We start from the raw sequence: 25,608 nt of genomic DNA, 5'->3' as shown, positions 1-25,608 counted from the left end.
TAGACTCCCGCTTCCATCCATCTCTCTCTACACGCGGTGTCTGTATAGGCGGCTGATCCTTTTCTAAGAGTAAGGAGATTAATCCGGGGGAGCGGATTATAGGGAATCATCTTATCTCTCATCCAGACTCCGCTCATTTCCAAATCCGCGCTCAGTCCCTGAAAAGGATTACCGTATATAACAAACGGTGGTCACTCTATTCCGGCTTGACCACATTCGGACAGGGCTTAGAGAAGCCAGTCGGCGGCGCGCGACAAATGCTCCCATTTAACTCTCTCAATCTCTCGGGTTCTATAGAGCGGCGATGGAGTTACGCGACTCGATCCTACATCCGCCGCTCAGTGGCGCGGTAATCCCCGCTAACCGTCGGGGAAAGCTATAGTGTCGTATACGGAGCGGGTATTAAGTTGCGACGAGTCTCTGTTCATTTTGTAGGTAAACAGGGAGCCGAGTGCTGGATTCCCCAGACGCGTCTTTCACTCGATATTACCGTTTAATTTAGGTCGTGGCCCGAGGGCTGCCCAACACGCGGACAAAGACTGACTGACCGACGATTTATCCGCCATCCCCACCCGTAAAAGGTCATTGATCAACGAGAATCTTTAATATTCTATGTACCGGAAATTCCGTGGTCGACGCTCTGTTTAACGCAGGCACTTTTCAGTTGAACACGGATAATCGTCATCTATAGGTAGCTTAGATCGAAGCCATTTTACAATATGGCCGTCGTGTCACGCAAATATTTAAAAAATTATCTATTTTCAAAGGAAAAATTACGACGGTAAATACGTATCATTAGTTACATCTGCGAGGAAAAGTTATCGAACCCTAGCTTTGAGACCATTTTTAATATGGTGACCCTTTTCCGAAAGTTTTTTTTGTTTTCAAAAGTATATTTTTTCATCAAAAGCGGTTAAAATTAAAATTCTAACCGAAAATACACAATTTTAATAAAGGGAAAAATTATCAGAAGCTGTCATTTTCATTTTAGTGACATTTTCAAAATGAAAAATAACGACATGGCTGTGTGAAACTACAATTTTTATAAAATGTTCATGACAACTATGGAAGCAATCATCCGGTACTTTTTTCTTGTAGAATCCTCGAATAAGATGCATTTTACGTTGGAATTTAAATTTTAACGCCTACGGTTAAAGTGATATAATTTTAACAGATTTGTATAGAACGACAACCATATTGGAAAATGGCGTCGAAGTAAAACGTTTTAGAGTATATTTTGGTGTTGTAAGTCCGAAAATGACCGAGGCCTTTTTTCCGGAAATTTTTACGTATTTTTCCGAAAAAAATAAAAAAACTTTTCATTCCATGATTAGTCTAATATATGGTTTGCAAATTTAAATAAAGCGGCATCTAAAAGTAAAACTAAACCTCTAGACTAGTTTAAACCGATTTACAATGTAACACTATTAATGTTTTGTAGTATGTTTACTGATATCAGACATTTTATATCGATAAAAAGTTAAAAACATTAAAAACCCTTGAAAAGTAATTTATGTTTCAATTTTTTATTTTTCCGATTTGCGGAAAATTTTCTGAAATTCGGAATTTTTCCGCATTTTATTTTTCCGGAAAATTAACAACACTAGTATAATTAAATATTATTATAAATTTTATTGCGTAAAATAATTGGTTATATTTAAAGTTTCAAAACCGCTGGTGCGGCTTATTTTAATGTGACAATATAGTTCAAATTCGCATTTATTCAACGCAGTAAATAAATATATGAAGAAAAAATTAATTCATTCAAATTTTTTAAGTTGTGAACTTTTCACTAATGGTATTAATTTGCTTCATATTGCGTTCGTAAAATGATTATATTTTGGTATTTCTACAAATCTTACAGTTTTGCGTTTTTAAAAGGAATTTTAACCAAATTGGCGAAAAAATTATGGACAATGTTTTTAGAATGAACGTTTCACCAATAATATTTTGGTAGATTTACAATATGAAAATTGTAATGCATTGCAAAAGGGTTTTAAGTAACCGATTTTAGAAATAAATATTTGTTTCGGACTAGGTTCCCGAAATGCTATTGGGAGCTATTTTCTTTTTATAAATATTCCCTAAACAGCCATATTTGTATACGGGTCTCAAAGATTTTATGATATTATTAGTGTTTCAATTTATGAATCGAAGTCAACCGATTTTATCGTCGTTAAACGTCGATTCCTGAAATAAACCACTAAAGATAAGCTCAGATTTTATAGGATAAATTGAAAGAGAATAATTTAATATTCATCGCTTTTAGAGTGAACAAAGCTTTCCCCCGTATCGTTTGCAATCTATATTTTATGAATGCCCTTATATAGGCCAACCACGCCAGTAAAAGATAATATTAAACTTCTTTTACGACCTATTTTATAGCGAGATAGTCCAGCGAAACCTGAGCCTAAAAAACAAAACATAGTAAATATAACCAGTGTCGTAAAGATTCTATTAGGCTGGAAATGTCGTCTACCGGCCATAACATTAATAAGATAAAGAATTAGAATTCCGAATGTTTGCGGAAGTTGAAAAGGAAATTTCCCATCGAAAGAGAGTGGAAGTACGAATATACGTTGAGAATCGCCACGTCTGGTAACTTTGGAATCAAACGTCCAAATTATCGGGGAATAAATCCCGCAAATGGCACCAGAGTCCGGTCTTAAATCGCGTCCCATTTCGTGGCCAATTTCTTTAATGCCTTCATTAACTGGCAAAAGCATATTGCGGCGTGGAAAGGGGCGGGAAGACCGCCTTTACCCCCCTCCATCTCTTTTAGACGAAAAATATAAAATCCTAATGACCGCACGTTTATGTCCAGATAAAACTCAATTTCGTCGTCGATAAGATGGGATAGGGGTGAGGAGGAGGTTCACATCGAAAAACCATTAGTTGGATCCGCCCGAATTTCATCATCCAATGTATATGTTAGGGATAACATTTTTCCAATCGTCATTTTTCATCGAATGAAATCGTCTAATGAATGTGCTAAGTTATAATTTTTCAAAATGAGTTGCGTCACCCCTGGAAACGAAGCTTTGATTGGTCGGCTACATCTGTGATTAATTTATCGTAACGTAGTAATAATTTAAATATTATTTGGGAAAGGAATAATAATGTATAGAGCGTTTTGCTGTGAGGTACAATTTGGAATTTGGTTAAGTCATAATATATTTGGAAATCAAAATTTAGCTCAAAATCATTTGTCCCTGTTTTAAGAAGAATTTTCTTAAAATATGCGTATTTTACGTATGGGGAAGTCTAGTTTTAGAGCTTAAGCACGTTAGTTACTTTTTTATAAGAATAAAATAGTTGATATTTAAAGACTGCCACTAGTTTCGTCTAGTAAAAAGTATTACAGTATAACTTTGAAACCCCCTTTTTTTTCGTATTACAAAACTGGATTTTAATCCTGGAAACTTACTTCTCCCTGAGCAACGCTGCTGGCCGTGTGGAACACTTCTACAGGCGTTAATAGGTCAAATATAGGCCAAAAGGGAACGTATATATAGATTAGTAGTTCAATTGAACTATTGGTGCGGGTAAACAGGCAGGCAGGGGGGGGGGGGCTTCGCTCGTCATTTCAAATGCCCACTAGGAGGCCGAAAACCAACCTTAAAATTAGGACAGCCTTTTTGTTCAAAACTATATTTCGGAATAGCACCCAAACCTTTAACGGCAAAGCACTCTACATCAATTGATCTATGGTAAAATTTTAAGATTCTCAAAGGAATCTGGTGTTAATCATCACCTCTAGAACATATATTACTTACACACGTACTAGGGTATCCACCTGAGCCGAGTGTGGCTGTTTCAGCTTTTGGCCATTAATTAATCAAAATATTTAGGTCGGCTGAGCTTCGGTTTGTGTACAGATACCAAATAGGCTTTAAATTTTAACTAGGATGCGTCAACAACCCTAAGACGCTGAAGTAGTAAACAAACTCAAGTTTGAGTTTTAAATAAATGATTTGTTTAAGGATGATACTTTGAGTAGTTTGACCCTTTTCAAGATGCTCCAATAATATTTAAGAATTTTATTACTCTAATTTAATTGTGGCGTTCATTTTGACGTTATTGCGTTATTCATATATTTATATATTATTCTAGTGATACTTAGATTTAAATTATTTTTTATTTCATTTCGGAGTTTGTGTATTTAAGGCTTCAAGATTTGGTTTAGTATTTTAAATCCATTCAAAATCGGCAATTTGTAGCGTTGGAAAATAACTATTTTTTTAATAATAATAATAATCAGCAAGGCTAATACCCAAGGCACTACCTTAGGCCTAAGTCATCAAGCGACTTTTAAAGCCATTAATTCGGGTGGCCGGGTTATAATGCGTAGGAGAGTGGTGGCAAGCTCTTCATGCCACGCGAGCCAACAGTTCCCTGCACTATCTATTACCGTTAACCTCAACAAGTTTTAATGGAAGGGGAAACCGAAGAACTCGGGGGAAAAACCCATTAAACGTGGTATGGCCTTAAATTTGGGGCCATTCTATACATTCTATATCCTTATTTGTGAGAGCTGCCATTTTATTACAGGTCTGATTTCAAACAGTGCATGCCCTTGCCTGTACTATTTTAAATTAGACCTGTAATGAAATGGCCGACTTCGTAAAAGAGTGTATACTTTAGTTGGACTGAAAGAGCAAAGCTTTGATATACTGGATTCGAGGGTTTATTTTTTAAATGAATAAATTTTTAAATATTAATATTTAACTGTACCAAATAAAAAAATTCAAATATAAAGATACCATAATTGTACGTGTATTTCAAAGGGTAGAAAACGATATACACTGAGAGAAATTTCTACTGCATAAATTACAGAAAATATCTGGCAAACCATCATTCCAGAAATGTTCTGATTTCTTTACAGATATTTCCATAATAAAGGTTTACAGAAACCAACTGCTTTTTTAACAGATAAAAAAATGTTTTTCACTTACAGATTAATTATATAAAAATTACAGATATTTGTATTGTAAATAATACAGAACAAATATGTTAAATAAAAATGTAACTTTTTTTTTAAAAATCAATGTTCTGTACATATTAAAGAATGTTTTATTTAAAAACTGAACAAATTGTGTTTTTATAAAACGGTACTTCGGTAAATATGGCATACATTTCTGTAGGACAAACTGAACAACCTGTGTTTTTATAAAACGTACTTCTGTAAATATGGCACAAATTTCTGTAGGGCAAACTGAACAACCTGTGTTTTTATAAAACTAAATTCTGTAAATATGGCATACCGTTCTGTAGGACAAACTGAACAACCTGTGTTTTTATAAAACATACTTCTGTAAATATGGCATACATTTCTGTAGGATAAACTGAACAACCTGTGTTTTTATAAAACATACTTCTGTAAATATGGCACACATTTCTGTATAACAAACTGAACAACCTGTGTTTTTATAAAACGTACTTCTGTAAATATGGCATACCGACACCGTTCTGTAGGACAAACTGAACAACTTGTGTTTTTATAAAACGTTCTTCTGTAAATATGGCATACAGTTCTGTAGTACGTCTTATGTGTTGCAAAAAACGGAATTCTGTAAACATTTCAGATAATTTCGGTAAAAAACACTTAACCCAGATTTTCTGAAATACTTTGAATTCGGTTTTTTAAGGAAACTTCTTTTGAAAAACGGACATTCCGTTGTGATAAAAAACCTATATTCTGCAAATATTACAAAATATTGGATACAATTTCGAAAAAATCATTTATTCATGAGCCAATTTCCCAAAATTACTACAGGATTTTATTTTTAATTAATATCCAATCATATTGGGATATTTTGTTTATATAAAAAAGATCTTCACGTTTATAACCTCTTTCGGATTCTCTGGATTTATCTTGGCGATGCATCTATAATATTGAAAGAAAATTAGTTAAACCTTGACCTCAATAATTTATGTTTAGTAGTAGAGTCAGCCCGCATTCAAAGAAAGGACTTATTATACAAGGAAATATTATTCCCTCTTAATGTTAATACGGGTTGCCAAAACGTTTTCATTTAAAAATTCCCCAACTTTTCCAGGTTTTCCCTGACCGTCTAAAACAATTTTCATGGACCAATCAGTAGAGTAGCTAGGGGGGCGGAACTTTTCACTTCATGGCAACTGAAGCGACGGTCAATACTCCATTTTAAACTAGTTTTGAAAACTATTTCTCTGCAAAAGGTCTAGCTACGCCACTGGGACCCATAACTTCTTTTGAAGTGGTAATTAAATATGAACAAGAGCACATAATATGCTGACATTAGAAAGCTATAAAGAAGTTAAAGACAGTAAATCTAATGTGGTCACCGACCAGTGATGGTCGTTGTTCTACCCCTGTGAGAACAGTGTCAGAATCTGACAGGCGAGATGCGCGAAACTTCAAAGGGAGAGGCGCGTGAGAGGAGTTTCACAAAGTACGCGTTTCAGATTTGTCAAAAAAAGTCCAAAATATTAGAAAATAATTCAATATTATTGTAGTACAGTCCAAAAGAAATAATTCAAACAATGTCATCTTCACGAGTTCTACTACAGTCGAACTATGGTCCCCAGAAAGCTTAGTATGGTTTGCACAATCTTTGCGTCAATGTCCGTCATGTGTTCTACGGCACCCACTCCCATATAGTAAAATTTAGCCAACGGGTTTACTTAATACAATAGGTGTTTCAATAAAATAATAAATAAAAATTAATTAAGCTTACTTTTAAATTAGTGCCTCACCACCTAAGCTCCAGTCTACGTCACTATTTACATTCCTTAACATCAAAACTGGAACATTAAAATCGTATAACTTTAACTTACGCTGCGCTGCAGTTTCGACACTAACTTCAGTCCGGAGTCATGAGCAGTGTTGCCACTCTATGATTTACAAAATTCCAAGATCGAGCTCGAAAAAATGCCAAGAAATGACAAGCGCGAAATTTGAAAGCAGAAACGAAAATTAAGCGTGAAAATTTTGTTTTATACAGGTCACCATGTTTTATAAAAACAAAGTAGTGGGCTCAAAATGACTAAATTTAATTACATAAATTAACTATTTATGTTTTAAATTAATCTTGTGCATTGGAAAAATTCGTCGTCTACGTTATTTTAATTTTGGTAATTTTTGCGCAAGTTGTTAAACTGTAATTTAAAAAATAAGACATTCGGTTACCATAGAACCTTCCAGCGGCCAACGCGAGAAGTTCGCTAAACTACTGGATTTCCGTCTGCTAATTCGTCTACTCACAGTCTAGAGTAGAGAAAAAACAACGCAATTTTATTTGATGTTGTGATAACTGACCGCTCTTTTTCTGATACATCAAAATAATCACGTGCTTGGTTGATACTTTGCCGTGGCGTTGTTGATTTCTTTTTTTTTGCACTAAAGGTTTGAATAGTTCTTTCTATAAAGTAACATGGCTTTCTTGTTTTAATGTAGCTCTTACGTCACTGCATTTACCTTCTCCAACACTACGAGCGCGCGCTCGCATCACGAGGAGCTTCCTATTTTCTAACGCTCGTGCAAATCGCGCGTGCTAAGATAATTCCACCAAAGCTCAGTCTTGTGACGTAAGAGCAACATGTTATACTTCTACTTTTAACAAGTTGGGTAAGCGTAAAATATTTATAGAAAGAACTATTATAAAAGAGGTGAGAGTTGCTTGTCGCGTCATGACACGAGTAGCGACCCGCACAGTCATGCTGCCGTGAGCGACATTTTAAATCGTGCCTAGCTTGTGCGACGACGATAAAACGACCTGACGGATGACAAAGGCTCCGTATGCTTAGGTGGCAAATCTTTGGTGTGGGATTTCACCTAATCTGCTATAGGGTTTTTTTCTCAGTAGCATGAATGTTACATAAGTAAGCCTATCATCAAGAATTAACTTTTTAATTTATTTAAAAAAAATTGGTTTACAAAATTGAAACCGTAAAAATTAGTGGAGTTTGTAAAGAAATTCCCCAAGAGACGAGCCTAGTAGGAACGTGTTCAAGACGGCGGCCGCAATGGCTATGCGTTGGCTGATGTATTCCACGGAACGCGGCTACCCGGTTACTTTCCAAAATTTCCGGTCAGTTGCGGGTTCCAGGGCCAAGCCAAGAGTTTCAACAGTCAAAGCACAGAACTGGAAGCGATGACCGAGGCCCACATTTATATGGCGTTTTTCTTCAATTCAGCCTGGATGGCGGCCCAGAGAGGGGCGCCAGAAGACGAAGCCAAATACGAAGGCGCTATGGGGTCGGAGCATGTGAAATCCCATACTAATGATTTACCACCGGACCAAGGGACAAGGGTCATGCCATCTGGGCGTTTGCCGTCGTCCCTCGACAAACTGCGGGGGCTCGAGGACGGAGGGCACACAGGCGGACATGTCACGAGAGCACGCCGTACGATGTCGTTGACGGCGGCGTGGCGGGACAGACGACCAGCGTTTTTTTTGCAACTTTACCATGGGTCCCGAATGATTCGACATGGGCACCACAGTTGCAGATGCGCGAAATGCAGATATGAACAACCAAGCGAAGACCGATGGCGATTCTAAAAGAATTATCGTCGAGATGAGTACCCAGAGACGGAGAAGGAAGCGCGTTCAGCCAGGCACCGGATTCCTTTGAAACGACAGATAGGAGCCGCGCTTTATCGTGGTCGCAAGAGGCGCGTTCCGTTAGGTGCGACAGTGGCTATCATAGGCTTATGGTAATAACCGCAGAAATTTAGAAAATTTCGTTTCTATAAAATATTTATATTACAACTACGGATATACACGTAAAACTTACATTAAATAATTGTAGGGCAAATTACAAGACGAGATCTGTAATTTTTGCAGTTTTTGGTGAAAATTACAGTGCCACAAATAAACATATTTGGTCATTTTAACAGCCAAAATCGTTGATCATGGATTACAGAAATAGTTCTGTAATCTCTACAGTTCTTAGTACAAATAACATAAGTAAAATATACATAAGGATATTGTACAAAAATAAAATGACTAAACTGTTTTACTTGCTTACAGAAACGTACTGCAAAAATTTCGCACACATTAATACTGTACAAAAACTCTGTAGAAAGTACAGAAATTTCTCTCAGTGTATTCATAACATTAAACCCACGACAACTTAAAAATCTACACCAAGCCACAACTCGATTCTTTACTACCTCAATATACGGTCGACAGAAAACTTTAACGTCAGTGACCATTCCTGATCTGAAAACGTTTTCTAAAACGGCCCAAATTTACAGGACAAGTTAAATTGACGTTATTGTAGATGTACGAGGAAGGGAACGGTAGAAAGATATTCTGTGTTTGAACTGAATCTTAAAAATAAACAATTTGCAAAAAGTAAAATATAAAGTTAGAAATTATGCAAAATTAGTCAAATTTCCACAAATGAATAAAATCTAATTTAAGAGATCTACGAAATCAATTCAAATAATTATAATTCAAAATAAAAACAACATTAAGGGGGAAGACTACTGTGGCCCTTGTCTACTTTCGCGCTATTTCAAGCTGAACTCTTTTAATTTTGTATTTTAACTTGTAAAATTAATATTTAAGTGTAGAACAGCCTCTTGTTTAGTGCCTAAAATATTTTTGACAATTTAAATTTAAAAGTAATTAAGTTATTACGTTTTAATTTGGACCCCCGGAGCTTAACAAGTTGAGCAAGCACCCAAACTACCCTTTAGTTAGGACCTTATTTCTCGTTAACTATTAATATTAAAATTATCAAAATTATTTCAAATAAGCACTAGATGAAGGTGCGGCAATACAATTATACAACTGTTAAAACAGAAACGTTCAGCTTGAACGAAAAAGAGGCTTTTACTGTATTCTTCTCCCTTAAACCAAATATATGAAACCAAATGCAAAATATAGAAAAATTATTCAACACCGTCCAAGAGCATCATCCATTAACAGCGCAGTCTCCCATATTTCATCACATTAACCTTTTCAGTTGCAAGAACGCCACCTAGTAGGCGATACGACTATCTATCCGTTACGTCGTACGCAGACGTAGTTATACGCGTATACAAATAGAGTAAGGGAATGTAGAGACGATTATCCATTACCTTTCCGGCGGTGTCTAGTTGGCGCTGTCGCGACGGAAGTGGTTAGTTTTATCAGTTATGGTTAGTTTTATCAGTTAGGGGAAGTCTTGGCTCTCTTGGAAGATGAATATAAAGTAAGCTTTGAAATAGTACCTTTTTCAAATAACATCGCTAGATTATTAAACACCAATATCAAAAAATTAAGTACTTCAATAAAATCGTATAAAATCTAGTCACGATCTCATACGTGTATTAAATTACGCGTAATTTGTAACCAAAAATTTAATAGTTTTCCACGTGATGATTTTTTAAATCGAGTTTTCTCTATTCAAGGAACGCCTATCTTTCCCAGAATTTTTAATTTAGTACTTGAATAAAAAAATCACGCTCGCGCAATGCCCTTATCATATTTAATCACTTTGAACAAATGTAACCGGAATTACTGACTCTATAACGGCTAAGTCCTTCGCTGAACGGTTGAGCGACCCTTTAAGCGCGAAGAAACCGTTTAGGTTGAGATTATTCAAACGAAACCCGCGTAAAAGTGTTTTATTGAAAATAAAGTAAGGTAAATATAATGGAAATAGATAAAGAACGATGGTCGAAAAAATTTTTAGTTTCCCGAAATCTCCTGTCGACTACGCATTCGTGCCTTCAGCGGTAAAATGCCACTGACAAAAAAAAACACAATATAAAGAAATAATAGCTTTATGTTGCCGTCCTTTAGATAAAGAAATTCGCTATTATTCTATCGATTCCCAGCAGCTTATACAGGGTCTTCTCTTTTCTACATTTCCCCGTTCTTCCCTATGGCTCTTTTGAGCTTTAAAAGCATTTCTGGATATCAAACTAGATGGGGACGTCTTTGAATATATAGAGATTCACCCCCCCTCCACAACGACTTTTTCTTTCATTTTATTTTTCTACTATTCTATATTATCTAGAGTAGGACTAGAAACCCCTTTCTTTTATCTGGCGTAGAGGAAAATATAGATAAGGAATCGGGATCAAAATCGCATTTCTGTCCCTCCCACATTTTTTTTGAGGGTCGGAAAAGATTTCAATTTATCATTCGGAGTCGTCTTCTCTTTTTGGACTCAGTTAGGACTCGCTATTTTATATAAGTATAGTCAGATATGTAAGTTGACGATGGCCGACTTTGGTAACGGCGTATAGACAATGAATTATTGTTATTATTATTATTATTTTATTCCTCAGTTCTTCGCTTTTAGTGGGCCGTTTCGCCAAAGATAAACTCTTTTAGATTTGCGCAACACGTATTTAGGCTTTCAACTATTTTAACGCGTGTTTGTATGTTAAGAGTGACATTATAATAAACATGGTTTATTGTTGATCCAGGCTGGTTGAGGAATGCTGGAAAACGAAGAATTTATGGCCAATTTTGGTCGTCTTTATATTCCGAACGAATGTACGGGGCTTATTCTTGTCTGGTGGCCCGTAGTAGAGTACCAAATATTTATGGGCAATTATTGACGGAACTAGCGTGCTTGGTTTATTCTTGATCCCACTTGGTTCCCTCGTAAAGAACCAAGTATTTATGGGAAATTGTTGTTCGAACAAGCGTGCTTGGTTTATTCTTGATCCCGGTTGGTTCCATAGTAGACAACCAAGTATTTATGATTATCGTTTTAGTACTCAGAACAAGTGTATTGGAAAGAAAAGGAAGCTTATACGTTACTATTTAAATACGTATGGTGTTCGATAAAGTGAGGGTCGGATATTCGTAAAAAACTCGTACATTCCAAAGAGTTAGAATCAGTCTCAAAATCAAATAACTAAAGAGGCACTAAAATTAATTCAACAAGGAAAACCTAAAAGCTATTTAGGATTTTAGACATCAATTTGACATTCTTCAAAATTTTAATTCTTTTAAAACTCTGTGAAAATTATAATATTTACTAAATTACTATCCCATTATCTGAAAATAGTCTATTCTTTAAAATCCAAACTTTGTATTTTGCTATTATGAACTTTCCAGAGACTTACTTACGATATTTTTCCTATCGTCATACTTGATTATAAAATTAGCATAAGATGATAATGTAACCTTAAATATATAAAACTAAATAACAAAACGCGACCTTATAATTTATGTAGTTCATTCGTAACAAAAGCTTTCTTCCGGGAAACGAATGTTAAAAATGAAAAAAGGAATTTTATGTAAAAATATATTTAACTTTCGAGAAACGCGCGCAAAGAAATACAAATAAAAGATATTTTTCCTTCTCAAGCGCGAATCCTGGATATTATTGCTGAAAAGCAGACCGAAAGAAAACAAAACCAAATAAATCTAAGAAAAAATAATATTCTTGAAAATATAGTGATACTGGCGTTTCGGTCTCAGTAGCGAGAATGACCCGAGGCGCTCGACTCGATAGGAGAAGATTGCCCTTTGCCCCGTTCAAACAAAGCTTCTACCGAGTGTCACGATACGCCTTTATCTAAATCTTAACTCTGTTTTCGACAATTTTAATAACGTCAAGATTCCGGAAGCTTTAGGGGTTCGAGGCTATTTTGCAACTTATATTAGTACATCAACAAATATGTTTCGTCGAAAGAGTTAATATTAGATGATGTTTGTCGTTCATAAATATATATTATAAGTCACGTTTGAGCTTTAGATTTACAACGCCACTGCCTACGTTTTAAATTAAAATATAGGTTAATTTAACTCTAAAGATTGGGATCAGTAAGAACAATTTTGAAGGCTTTTTTTTGTTTTTCTAAGGAGGAAAATTCAATTTCCCAGAATCGTCGAATCACTGGGTTCATTTTTATTTCGCTTACAACCACTATATAAAGTTAATTAAATGATAATTATGTTTATAAGTAGTATAGTAGTTCGATTGTACCTATGTTTGAAGACCAGCTATTGTATTTGAAAATCTTCGACTATACCACTTTTACAAATGTACCAGCATCCATCAAATCATTTAATGATATATCTCTAGAAAATGAACAAAACCCTAATATTGGAACATGGAATAAATTCGTTGGTAATGTCGTAAATATGTAATAGCTTCTAGTTTGTAAAATGAAACATATTTTCAAATATCAGCTAGTAAATATAATTTGAATGGTTGTTCGTTCCACTTCGGGATATAATATTGAAACACATTTCTGATGAGCTCTGTGACTTTTCGCAGTAAAGTCAAGGCTTAGCGTGTTTTAGTTGGAAATTATGAGGATGACGTCGACGACAATCAACTATACTTCGAAAAAAACGGTAGTTCTCCATAAAATATATTTCGATATGTAACTAATAAGACCAGAGCCTCAGTTGGTCTGAAGAGTGATAAAGCTAAAAGACGTACAAATTTTGGTTCCATTTTACTATTTCGCGTCTTAAATCTAGTGAATAAACTATCAGAAATAAATTATCCCACGAGAGTTCCGATTCCAAATCCAAGGAATTACCAATCAATGATGCCAAGAAGATATTATAAAAAGCTCGTGATTCGGCTGAATTGACTTACCCCTTTACCGAAATAAAGGAGAAAGTTTACGCTAGGAAAGACTGAGGGGTGTGGGGTTTCTTCCGGAAATCATGAGGTGAACCGGCTGCTGCCCACGTGTTGTCTGTTAATGTAAATACAATCTAGTTATGGCTTATAAGGATCAGTTTTATAATTTTCGTTTTTACTTGCGATAAATTTCTTTGCATATGGGTGGAATTCTTTGCCGATGTGAATGTACGTATAGTTCTCGTATTACCAGACGCCGGTACCGTCTTCCAGGGCGACTCATTACGAAACGTGAATAATTCATCAACGACGGCTCGTGAAAGAAATAACGAAAAACAAATTGGGCTTAAGTGGAATATAAGTCTCTTAAAATATCCTCCTTTCATTCCCGGCCCAATAAAAGTTTTCTCTCATTAAAAACCAAGCACGTAATGCCAGCCAGCGGTAGGCGAGTGCCTAAATCGTTTTGTTCAACATTATATCACGTGCTTCACCACGAATCGAACATTTTTTATTTCGAAAGGGTTCAAAGAAGACGGTTGCGAAACTGCGCACGGCACACATTAAACCGGCTTAGTTCAATAAAGCTCATTTTTAAGTCGCCTTTGCTAACAATAACTATATAATTTCTTGGCTTTATATAAACCGAATGCGGGTAAATAAATCAAATGTTAAAATCAAACTGCTTCAGTTTTTGAACAACAATTACTTACTTCAGTTTTTGAACAATTACTTGCTTCAGTTTTTGAACAACAATTACTTGCTTCAGTTTTCGATAAACAAGTAATTGCTTCAGTTTTTGACAAACAATTAACTGCTTCAGTTTTTGACTATAGTGAGTTGCAGGCTAAGAAAGACAAAATATATAGTACAATCGGCGCAAGGATGCCTCAGATCGTTTCCGGTTATTCCACCGCGCGAAATTTGAATCTGGCCATTTTACGGTCAAATTCGAATTTAGCTCTTTTTGTCGTCTTTTAGCGCCATCTAGAGACCGAAATTGGAATCTTTATTTTTTAATTTCATAATTGTGGTGGTGAGCAAATTTAAAAGATAAGGCATTCCTATCATTCTTAAATTTAAAAAAGTATGTACAATTATTTAATTTTGTAAATATATTTCTACGTCTTACCTGTTAAATCGGCAGTTTCTTTTAAAATAGTTACCACGCTTTCTTGGGGTAACGTTGTCTTTATGAGCTATAGACGTTTAAAATTATATTTTTCTCTTTACTTGTTAACAATAAACCTTTATCATGCTTTTTATAGTAACCTCTTGGGCTATTTAAATAATTTGGAGCTTCAATTATCGAACCTTCTTTAGCTGCATTCCGAAATTAAACTCATGAAAACATGAAATTAAAAAAGATTCCAATTTCGGTTCCTAGATGGCGCGAAAAAACGATGAAACTCACGAAATTTGAAATTGACCGTTAAGTGGTCAAATTTAAATTACGCGCGGTCGACTGGCCGGAAATGGTCTGAGGTATCCTTACGCCGACTGTACTATATATTTTGTCTTTCTTAGCCTGCAACTGACTATAACAATTAACTGCTTCAGTTTTTGACTAATAATTAACTTCTTCACTTTTTGAACAACAGTTACTTGCTTCAGATTTTGAACAACAGTTACTTGCTTCAGATTTTGAACAACAATTACTTGCTTCAGTTTTTGAACAACAATTACTTGCTTCAGTTTTTGAACAACAATTACTTGCTTCAGTTTTTGAACAACAATTACTTGCTTCAGTTTTTGAACAACAATTAACTGCTTCAGTTTTTGAACAACAAGTACTTGCTTCAGTTTTTGAACAACAATTACTTGCTTCAGTTTTTGAACAACAATTACTTGCTTCAGTTTTTGAACAACAATTACTTGCTTCAGTTTTTGAACAACAATTACTTACTTCAGTTTTTGAACAATTACTTGCTTCAGTTTTTGGTAAACAATTAACTGCTTCAATTTTTTACAAACAATTAACTGCTTCAGATTTTGAACAACAATTACTTGCTTCAGTTTTTGAACAACAATTACTTGCTTCGGTTTTTGAGCAACAATTACTTGCTTCAGTTTTTGAACAACAATTACTTGCTTCAGTTTTTTAACAACAATTACTTGCTTCAGTTTTTGAACAACAATTACTTGCTTCAGTTTTTGAACAACAATTACTTGCTTCAGTTTTTGAACAACAATTACTTGCTTCAGTTTTTGAACAACAATTACTTGCTTCAGTTTTTTAACAACAATTACTTGCTTCAGTTTTTGAACAACAATTATTTGCTTCGGTTTTTGAACAACAATTACTTGCTTCAATTTTTGACAAACAATGAACCAGTACACTGGCCGAACCAGTGAACTACTTTCATTTTTAAGACTTCATTGAAAACTGTGGGTGAAAATCGAGTAGCTCCGCCTCTTCTCTACCTCTAGATAGCACAGCTGGCCAATCATATTTCGGGATTTTTCAGGTATACGGAGGATTGTAAAGCTTGCCACAATAAAAAAATTATTGAATTTAAAAATATTTGCGCGATATAAAGTCCTCAATATAGGTAAAATATATTTTACTTCCATTATAGGTGACCTTTTACGGATACGAATTTAGGTAGTTGGAAAGACCAAAATATCTCCACTTATTTTAGACATTTCCGCTTAATTTGGGTTATTTATGATGTGTGAAATTGTGAAATTTACAAGCGAGGCGTGTTCCAGATTATAAAGGTTGAAGGAAAAAGGTTGTCCACCAATAATGTACCTAGCCTCGGCACCTCGGACATAATTTGGACATTTCGTAAGGAGCGTTTTTCGTCGGAATACGAAAATGGGGCTGGGATTTTAAAACGTACACGAACAGGAATCAAATTCTTTTCGGTTCCTTTACGTGATTAAAAAACCATCCAGAGTTGATAAATTATTCATTAAAGAGCTGCGGAATTTTGAGAAGCGATTGTTAGAAGCTGATTAAAATTCTCGAAAATGAAGGAAAAAGAAATCGATTAGCCCAAAAGCAACAAAGTTAAACAGACGTTCGCCTCGAAATCGAGAATATGCAGTAAGCGCTAGCGCGTTTTCAGCGAGTTCGTCGAAGACATTTTTTACTTTCAATTCCCCTTTTAATTTTTCAAAGGACTCGAAGTCGGTTACTAAAATAATCGCGCTTGAATGAAGATTTTTGGTAATTAAAGCTTCAAGTGTCCCGTGAACCGGCAGACTGATAAATATGTTTTTCTCTTAATATTCAACGTGAATTTTAAATTGATAATTTTAGTTTAAAGTAAAAGTGTTTTAGTAAGCCTTTGGCAGGAAGAGTGAGAACAACTATATTTATTTTCCCTATAATGTTTAGTTTTCTCCAGAATTTTTTTCGTGAATAAAACTGTTTAAAGTGAGAAAGACTTGAGTCTGAAGTGGAAGAAATGAAGTGGAAACTGTTTTGATTGTTGGTCTTAAGTTGTAAGACGTAGTTAATTGTTCAGCAACTTGGGATATTTGTGGGAGGGGCTAGTTTATTTTTTATCTTTAACGATTCGTGCAATTACTGATAGTAACATAAATATGAACCTACAATTTCCATAAGAGACTGGTAGAAAATCGTATGACAGCAATTTTTAATAAGTAATCGAGAATAACTTTTGAAGAATATTCGACGTAGTTCATTAGCATATAAAAAAACGTGGCCCGAACCAGTAAATAATTTATCATTTGGTTCTAAATATTGAAAGGCGTGCCGCAACTCCCCTTCGTTCGACTGACTGCCACTCATTTACATACATTGGTATTCTTGTAAATTAATAAACAATAGAGATAAACCCGAACAGAAGCTATCGAAGGGTGTACGCGAGAAGCGACGTTGTCCAAGTAGGGTGTACCTTTGAGCGTCGAAATTAAGCCCGACCAAATTACGACCCAAAAAGGAAGAAGGACACTGAAAGAGCTTGGACGAAATGTGAAATATCATCATGCCACACCCACGTAATACTGGACGACGGTTGGTTGGGGGGAGGGGGGGGTTGTTCCGTATGTGTGCATCCACCAACGGCGGATAAAGAACGCGAAATGCATTAACCAAATGACCGCGTCGCTTTTACAGCGAAGGCTTAACTCAACTTTGCGGCGTTAATATTCATGATGAGGGACAACTCATACCGCGGCGCGTTTAGGACCTAATAGGCACCCCATCATTGGCCCAGTTCGGACATGGCTCGAATCCTACACGGCCTTACTTCAAAACTCTTTTCATTTCGAAAACTGAGCTGGTGTGGTGGTAAAATCGCATTAGTTCGAACTCGACCACATGAGAAGAATGTTTCGTAATATTCTCTAAAAATAGCAAAGAGGAAATTCAGAACCTCTATAAATAAAAACGAGAAATTAACATTAGGCGTAACACTGTATGTAAACATTTTTATTTTTATATAATTATAGCAATTTGCATAATCTTAAGATTAAGACTTTCATTTTTGGTTCGCTATACCTTAAAGCGTTGCTTATGCCGGTTTTGTTTTAATAATATTGTCTTTAAAATATTTTAATTTTAATAGGTAAAAATATTCAAAAAATATTCTAAGGAATATTCAAATTAGTGTTTGAATTTAACATCGTTTGGTTTTAGATTACGTAACACAGGTGTTCATTATTTAACATTTTGTTTAATTTCGTATAATTAAAAAAAATCACAACTTGACGCGAGCTCTTTAGTAGTAAGTAATTAAATAAAATTGCCAACATATCTGGTTAGGAATGTTAATAAGGAGGTTTGAAATTAATTAATTAATTTTTATCCGTGACAACTTTACTTTAAATATCGAGTTCCGAGTCTTGTATTTAATCTTGTCGGAAATTTGAAGCCAAAAAAAATTGAATTGAACGTAGCGACGTGCTATTCTCAAAATAGGTTAATGAATCCCTCGCTATATATATATATATATATATATATATATATATTTCGCTTTTTAGAATCGCGGGAGGGGGAATTTCGGGGGGGGGAGAAATGTAAATGGAGGAACCGCATAATTATTTCCGTATAGCGTAAAATAAAGTGATTGATGAAGCCATATTGGCCGCTCTTACGGGATGTTTCCAGCAGGGTGGAAGCCGGTGATTACGTGGTAACTAAAAAGGGAGAGAGCCAATTAAAAGCAAAAAGGGAGAGAGCGTTTTTCTTCCTCCGGCGCGGACGTACATGTATTATTTCCACGTTCAAGAATACCGGAGGGAAAAGGCAATGTTGGAAAGGAAAACTTGGATCTTTTCAAGGATAATTAAATTATTGACGTGATAATAGCCGCACTGCACTCCGACGTACAACGTGATTAGTAATTAGACCGTTTAATTTCGAAATCGGACGCTTCAACGACTATTCCCGTAAGTATTTCGTGGGTAGCCATTTGACCGGACAACTATACCCGCGTGTATTTTTTAGGGGATATACATTTCGGTGAATAAAATTTAAGCTAATGAATTTGACTATCGAATGCAACATTCGATTAACGTAATTTGACTATCGAATGCAAAATTCGATTAACGTAATTTGACTATCGAATGCAACATTCGATTAACTTAATTTGACTATCGAATGCAACATTCGATTAACGTAATTTTACTATCGAATGCAACATTCGATTAATGAAATTTGACATTTGATCTGTCATTTTTGTGAATACACCTGGACGCAAATTTTTTGGAATTTCGTCCAAAAGCAGCATTCACTGAAGACCCATTTTACAAATATTCATCCAACTTATTATAACAAACAACCGAAATTCGCTCAACAAATTAGTTATAATACTCCAATCGTCGCTTACAGCGAAATATTCCGCAGAAAATTATCGTCGAACTTGGGTGGGAAATTCCATAAAAACTTGTTGAGGTTAACGGTAATAGTGAGTGTAGGGAGCTGTTGGCTCGCGTGGCATGAAGGGCTTACCACCACCCTCCTACGCATTGTAACCCGGGCCTCTGTTTAAAGGCATTAAAAAGTTGCTCGATTACTTGGGCCTAAGGTGGTGCGTTCGGTATTAGCCTAGCTGATTATTATTATTAGTATTTGAAAGAATGGTGATCAATTTTATGCTGTATAAAATACCACTAAAAATTCAGGTTAATAATATTTGTCCACGCATAAAATAAACCCTTACCGCGTAAATAATATCCGTTAATCAACGCGCCAATTGTCGAAATCGTTCATTGTATTTATAGTTTAAGGACTGTCAAGGTCAAACTCTGAAATCTCCAAGAAGGTGAAATCAGCCGGATGTTTGAGGTCATGAAAATCAAAATATTCAATAAAACCTCGAATCTCCTATTTTTCTTAAATATATCTTTTGTCGAAAATATTTCTTCGCTGAACCATCCCAACCATCAGCGGACTGAGGAGAGAGCGATACACACCGAATAAAACTGTCGATTTGGGACGCAAAACACGTCCCTTAAATAAAAAACTTTGGCGCGTTTATTCCTCTCTTCTAGGAACTCGCGAAACCTTCACACTGTCTAGCGTGAGGGAAAACATAAGAGCGAAGCGAAGCTATATTTTCCGTCTCTGACGTTTTAAAGAGTCCTTAGAAACTCTTGATTTCGTGACTGAAAAAAAAAGGTTCTTTCGGAACAAGTACGAACGCGCGTTGCAAAAAGAAAATTCCACTGGTTTTTCGCGTTTTAAAAGTGTGTGCGAAGATCCCCCAGTCGTTTAAAAAATAGCACGCTGCCTCAATTCGACGGCGGAAAGAAGCGAAAGAATTCCAACGCTCAGCGGCGAGAAACGGGAAAGAATAAAGACTGCGAGGAAGAATAAAACAAGTGTCTTCTAGCGTTAACTCTCGAGAGATTACTGGAAAAACACTTAAAGAGCGCGCTGAGAAATAATATATAGCGTTCGAGGCGCTTTTTGCTAAGCTTCATATGACGTTTCGCGTCTTTCGCGGCGAAAAAATTGCCAGCGAAAGAAGGTGGCTGCCAACATTGGCCGCTTTTTGCTTCGAAATTTTAAATGAAGCCACCCGAGAAAGCGCTACTTTTGACGTCTAGCCGGATTAAATACGTTACGTTTTCGGAGGATTTTTTGGCGCCGGAACCTCGTCACGATGTTTTAACCCTGTAGCGATATTCGACAAGATGAACTCGCTCTGAGTTTTATTTATAGAGATCAAACTTTTAGCGTCCACCTTTATTTATTTTTTTACTACTAGCGTATCTTTGCGTTGTTGATATATGGAGTCACCCGGGCATAAATTTTATGACAAGAATTTTCTTTATGGATGAAGAATTTTGGAAATATTGTTAACTAAATTCCGCGATACATTCAATATTATCACGAAAACTATTTATTTTTTCGGATCGCGATCTTTAAAAGAAGGAAGCTTGAGATCAGTATCTTATGAAAATACACAGGATCCAATTTTAATTAAAAAGTTTGACGTATTTTCAAAATTGGATTAAATCAGACTCGAATTTTTGGATTTAATCTCAAAAACAAATTATCAAATAAGTGACACAATTTAAGAAATAATTCTTATATTTCGGGGCAAATGTACACCGTATTTTTTTTAATTTGGATCAAGTGGTTGCTGTTAATATGTTATCCAACTAACTTTGTTCTCAACTGTTTATTCAAACGTCCATCTTAACCTATTGGATCAAATGAAGTTCGATAAAATTTTGATTAAATAGTACTGTCCCAAACGAAGTTTAATAAGATGTTCATCCTACTTGATTTTCTCAAATGAAGTTTAGTAAAATGTTGACCTAATTTTGCATTTCACGTTACAATTTGAATTCTATCCCCAAATTTTCCATTTCGCTCCAAAAATAATAAGTTGTAACGACGCGCTAAATTATTTGTAAATATATTTTTGTAACGACCCTAATTATCCGAATCATTAAATTTAAATTAACGAAAGGGGTGAGTGATTCAAATGGTAATAAAAAAGGGGGGCCAAGCGACCAACCAAACATTCGAAAGCAATCAGGCCCCGGCGGCAGTGTACGCTGTCCAGTCACCAAAATTCATCACAATTAAACGATATCAAAAGCTATATTAAATTAACAATTAATTCGCTCGACAATTATCCGCGTATATTAATTCGTGACTTCCTGTCGTCCGTTTTGGAGCGTCAACGGCGGGCCGTATCTGGCGAGTTGGTGGCGCTGTGAAAGAACAAAATCACATTTATACGAGAGAGGAAAGGGGTATTTATCATTGTAACATTTTCTCGCGAACCAGTAGTACGTAATTGTTTCGAAATTTAGGCAACGAGTCGCGGTCATTAGAGTTTCCCCACTCAAATAACCTCACGCGAATATGGGCTTGTTTAAGCAACTATTTAAGCGGGCCAACGCTAATTGCCGTTAAGGTCAGATAGAAAATACGATTGGATGCCCAGCAGTTTCCGTCGACACTCCTCCTCCTTCCCGGAAACGGGGCAGGATAAAGAGAGAGAGCAACGTTTACAAAAGGGGTTTCAAATCTAATTCGAAGTTAGGCCTTTGCTCTGGTCAAATATTCAAACAAGTTGATAATTGTTTAGCTCGCCACCCTTTATCGGAAACGGCAGAAGCGAGCCATTTTCCGGGAAACAACGAGAGAAAACTCACTCTGGTCGCGTTTAGCTTTGTGTTGATTTTAATTAATTTTGTGGTTAATATGGTCTTTTCGCGTTACCCCGCTCCTCTACCCGCTCCGGTAGATGGCGACGCTGATGCTTAACGGCTTCCAGGGGGGGGGGGGGGGTAGTTTTGGCCGACTTTGATTAATTCAAGCCCCTTAGTAATTAAAGCCGCGTCTTTAATCCACGATGGTGGTTTACTGATAACGGTCGCCTCCTACAATTTCGGATCATCATCTATGGAAGTCAATTTGTCATTGTGTCAAACTATGGTCCCTAGTTAAATTTACTTCGCACTACCTCGAACCTCCCTCCCTTTTGCCAACGCGAGCCACCCTATAGACACTAGTCATATTTGTCCGCCCCCTCTCCCACCTCATCCGAATTATTCGAGGTAATAGAGATTGGTGGAGGAATCGCGACATCCTATATCCGCGTGTCCCCCTTATTAGCGAAGATCTTTGGCCGCCGCCCTTACGTACGTGTCCTCCACTCTTCCGGATTCCGGCCACGCTGCGAATATTCAACGGGAAGATGCTAGTTTGATTCGAAGGATATCGAAATATAACCCACCGACCTCCGATCGAGTGCGTGGAATGCGCGTTGAAATTTCTAATAAATGACGTCAACTATATTTTCACGTTGAGTTCGGAAAGAGGTCCTCATTATTGGTACGGATAAGATATCTCCCGTCTAGTGTCGTACGCTAGGATCCTATTTTGACCCAAGTATCGTAGCTTTGATTGTGAAAAAAAAAATCATTCTCGATTTTTTTCTTACACCACTTTACCGAGTCTTCGTGAAGAATTTCTTGCACGAAAATTCTTGGAATATTTCAACCTTAACTGACAACGTCGAGTTATTAATGCCCTTCGTTTAATTGGATTTTGTTTTTATGGGCCACTATTAAATTAAACGATTGGTTAAACTTAATTAATTAGATTAATTAAATTAAAACGCGTATAATATTACTCTATAAAAACTCCCGCTGTTTCCCATATAAAAAGTAGGGCAATCTTTGTTTCTTGTTCAAATTATTGAACAAAAATTGTACAGGTGCAAAAGAGGAAAGACGTAAATGTAATATTTTAATAATACGTGTTCATATGCAAGAGCTATTTAGACATACAAAGCCGAGTTATTAGTTCGAGACTCTATAGAATATTTTACGTTGACTGTCTAGACTAAAACAAGCGAGTGCTCCAAACAGAGCTTCGGCGCCTAGACGTCCTTTGGTCAAGCTACTTTCCGGTCCTGTCGACTTCAAAACCACTTTTGTTTATTCCATCTAATCCCCGTTGTCGAAATTGCCCTACTGTTGTTTACTTTCGCTTTAAATGCTAAAATAGACTTAAAATAGGTCTGGCCCCTGTAAAGGTGTCCCACTTACCACGCCTGTGCGCTCCACTGCCCGGGAAGAAGCGAAGTAAGACTTACCGGGGCGTATCGAAGGTTGAGGTCGGATTCGGGAATCTAATTTTACCAACTATATCCAATATTTTTTCAGACATTTAGATAACTTTATAACTAAAGAGCCAACATTTTGATATGCTAATATAAAACCTGGTTAAAGGGCTGTTCCCCTGACCTCTTATCATTAAAGGAAGGTTGTAGAGATTAAAGGTAATAGTTAGTGTAGGGATCTGTTTTCTCGCGTGAAATTAAGGGTTTGCCACCACCCTCCTACGCCATTTAACCCAGTCATCTGAATCAAAAAAGGCATTAAAAGTCGCTTGATGACTTGGGCCTAGGGTGGACTAGCTGATTATCATTAATATTAACTCTAGAAATCTTTAACTTAGTATATAACATGAAAACTTTCATTTTACAAACTTCTCAAATTTTGGGAACCCCCCCGCGTGGGTAGGATACTTCCTTATCGAAAATTAGAACGTCACGGTTCTCAAAGCGCTTTGTTTCTCATTTTCACAATGTAATCAAAACGCGAGTAATAGTCTGATAGTGCATGGCAGGATTGGTGGTTGACTTCCGACTTTCGCGTGTTCGTTTCCCTCTTTATTCCTATAATCTCAAATAGAGCTCAGCGTTTGGATAAAAATTAACCACTTATTTTACTTTTATCATAAGCCTATAACCTCTAAGGTTGAAACGCGCATAGTGCCCTTTGTACGACCACTGGATGGGCGAAAAAGAAGAAATCAGGCGATAGTATCGGCACCTGGTAGAGATAAATTGAAGCTTCTTCCTTCCCCCTTTCTCTCTCTACGCACCTCTCTCTTACTAAAGCAGCTGGCATCATGCATTGCGGGACGCGTTACGTTTCTCTTTTCCGCCACCGGGTGGATTTAGCGCTGTACTTTCGCCAGTCGTTTGATAGGCTTATGTTTTTATCCATAACCTACAATTATCCGAAAATATAAATTATTTTTGCACGTTAAATCGTTGTTTATCCATGGATAATATCCATAAATAAACAGTTAACCAAAATACTTTCGGTTAATCGAAATTTTGTCAGTTAATTTATCTGTTACGCAGAGCTCTAATCTCAAAGTGAAAAGAGTCTTAATTTTCAAAACATGTTTTTTAAAACGGGGTTATCGTGAAGGAAGTGTGCTATTTCGGAGAAAACGTTTTATTTCATAGCGTTATATAGATTTCTAGGCTTTTTTTAATTCAAACACGGCTGTTTTAATTAAATTTACCTTTACAGACCCGCTTTTCGTCCATTTCCTTTTAAAAAAAAACCGACTCGAAAAAAGCTTTATTTTCTGTCCCGTTGTCTTTCTCATTAACTCAATCGTTCCGCTGCAGAAGTAAAGGGAAAAGAAAAATAACTAAACAAACTTTTCCTTAATCTGAAAAAAATACTTTTTTTTTCTCTCTCTAGCCTTCCTCCGACCATTGCGCCTATAATCCACGGACAAATCAAAATCACAGATTGTATATATATTTTTACTCATAGCCACGAAGACTTTACCATTTTCGTCCCTTTAATTGAACAATCGGTTGATAGTCCGGTGGACTGTAAGGGCAACACGCTATTTCCTTTACGTATACAGGTAGAGAGCGAGGGGTGTGTGTACACTTATCAGGATTTGCCCGCCTCCCTCCCTCTAAATCGCTATAAGGCGGACAGCCCACAATAGTGGACACGAACTGAAATCCGGAAACGGAACATTCGCTAGGTCTTTGGCTTTGGCCGCAATCTCGAGTCGATTGGCTTTTTTTGGAGGGCCGCTCCAGTTTTGATCCGAAAGTGAGCAACTTCGAAATATTGCCAAATGTGAAATATAGAAGACAGATAGTGGACGGAATTGCGAACAGTGTACCTTTAACTTTGACGTTGTCACGATATTTATATCGTTGATTTTTGATCTTCGCTTCAGAAATTGCATTTTGCCGCGCCGTTCCTACAACGAAAACACAATGTTATTGGCTGCACTTCCATTTTTTTTTCGTAATAGGTTGACCCTTTCGTAAACAATAGAAATGATCAAAGTTTCAAACG

At 36.3% G+C, this 25,608-nt stretch overlaps 1 protein-coding gene and 1 long non-coding RNA gene across 2 annotated transcripts in view; one reads left to right on the top strand and one right to left on the bottom strand.

Annotated features, from left to right (window-relative positions):
• CARPB (Carbonic anhydrase-related protein B) overlaps positions 1–25,608 on the top strand; it is a 150,993-nt gene that overhangs the window by 19,417 nt on the left and 105,968 nt on the right. The gene's annotated exons all lie outside the window — the stretch shown is intronic.
• Positions 5,814–6,868, bottom strand: LOC149947331 (uncharacterized). The gene is made up of 3 exons (XR_016480722.1): positions 6,845–6,868; positions 6,720–6,773; positions 5,814–5,887 (listed from the first exon to the last, which is right to left on the bottom strand). It is a non-coding gene; the product is annotated as an uncharacterized LOC149947331 (long non-coding RNA).

This window comes from Leiobunum rupestre, chromosome 4 (assembly GCF_980474605.1).
Source record: "Leiobunum rupestre chromosome 4, qqLeiRupe1.1.hap1, whole genome shotgun sequence".
In the NCBI taxonomy this organism is placed as follows: Eukaryota; Metazoa; Arthropoda; class Arachnida; order Opiliones; family Sclerosomatidae; genus Leiobunum; species Leiobunum rupestre.
Note: the sequence above shows the minus strand (reverse complement) of the source record. Positions and strands in the feature narration are given on the sequence as shown.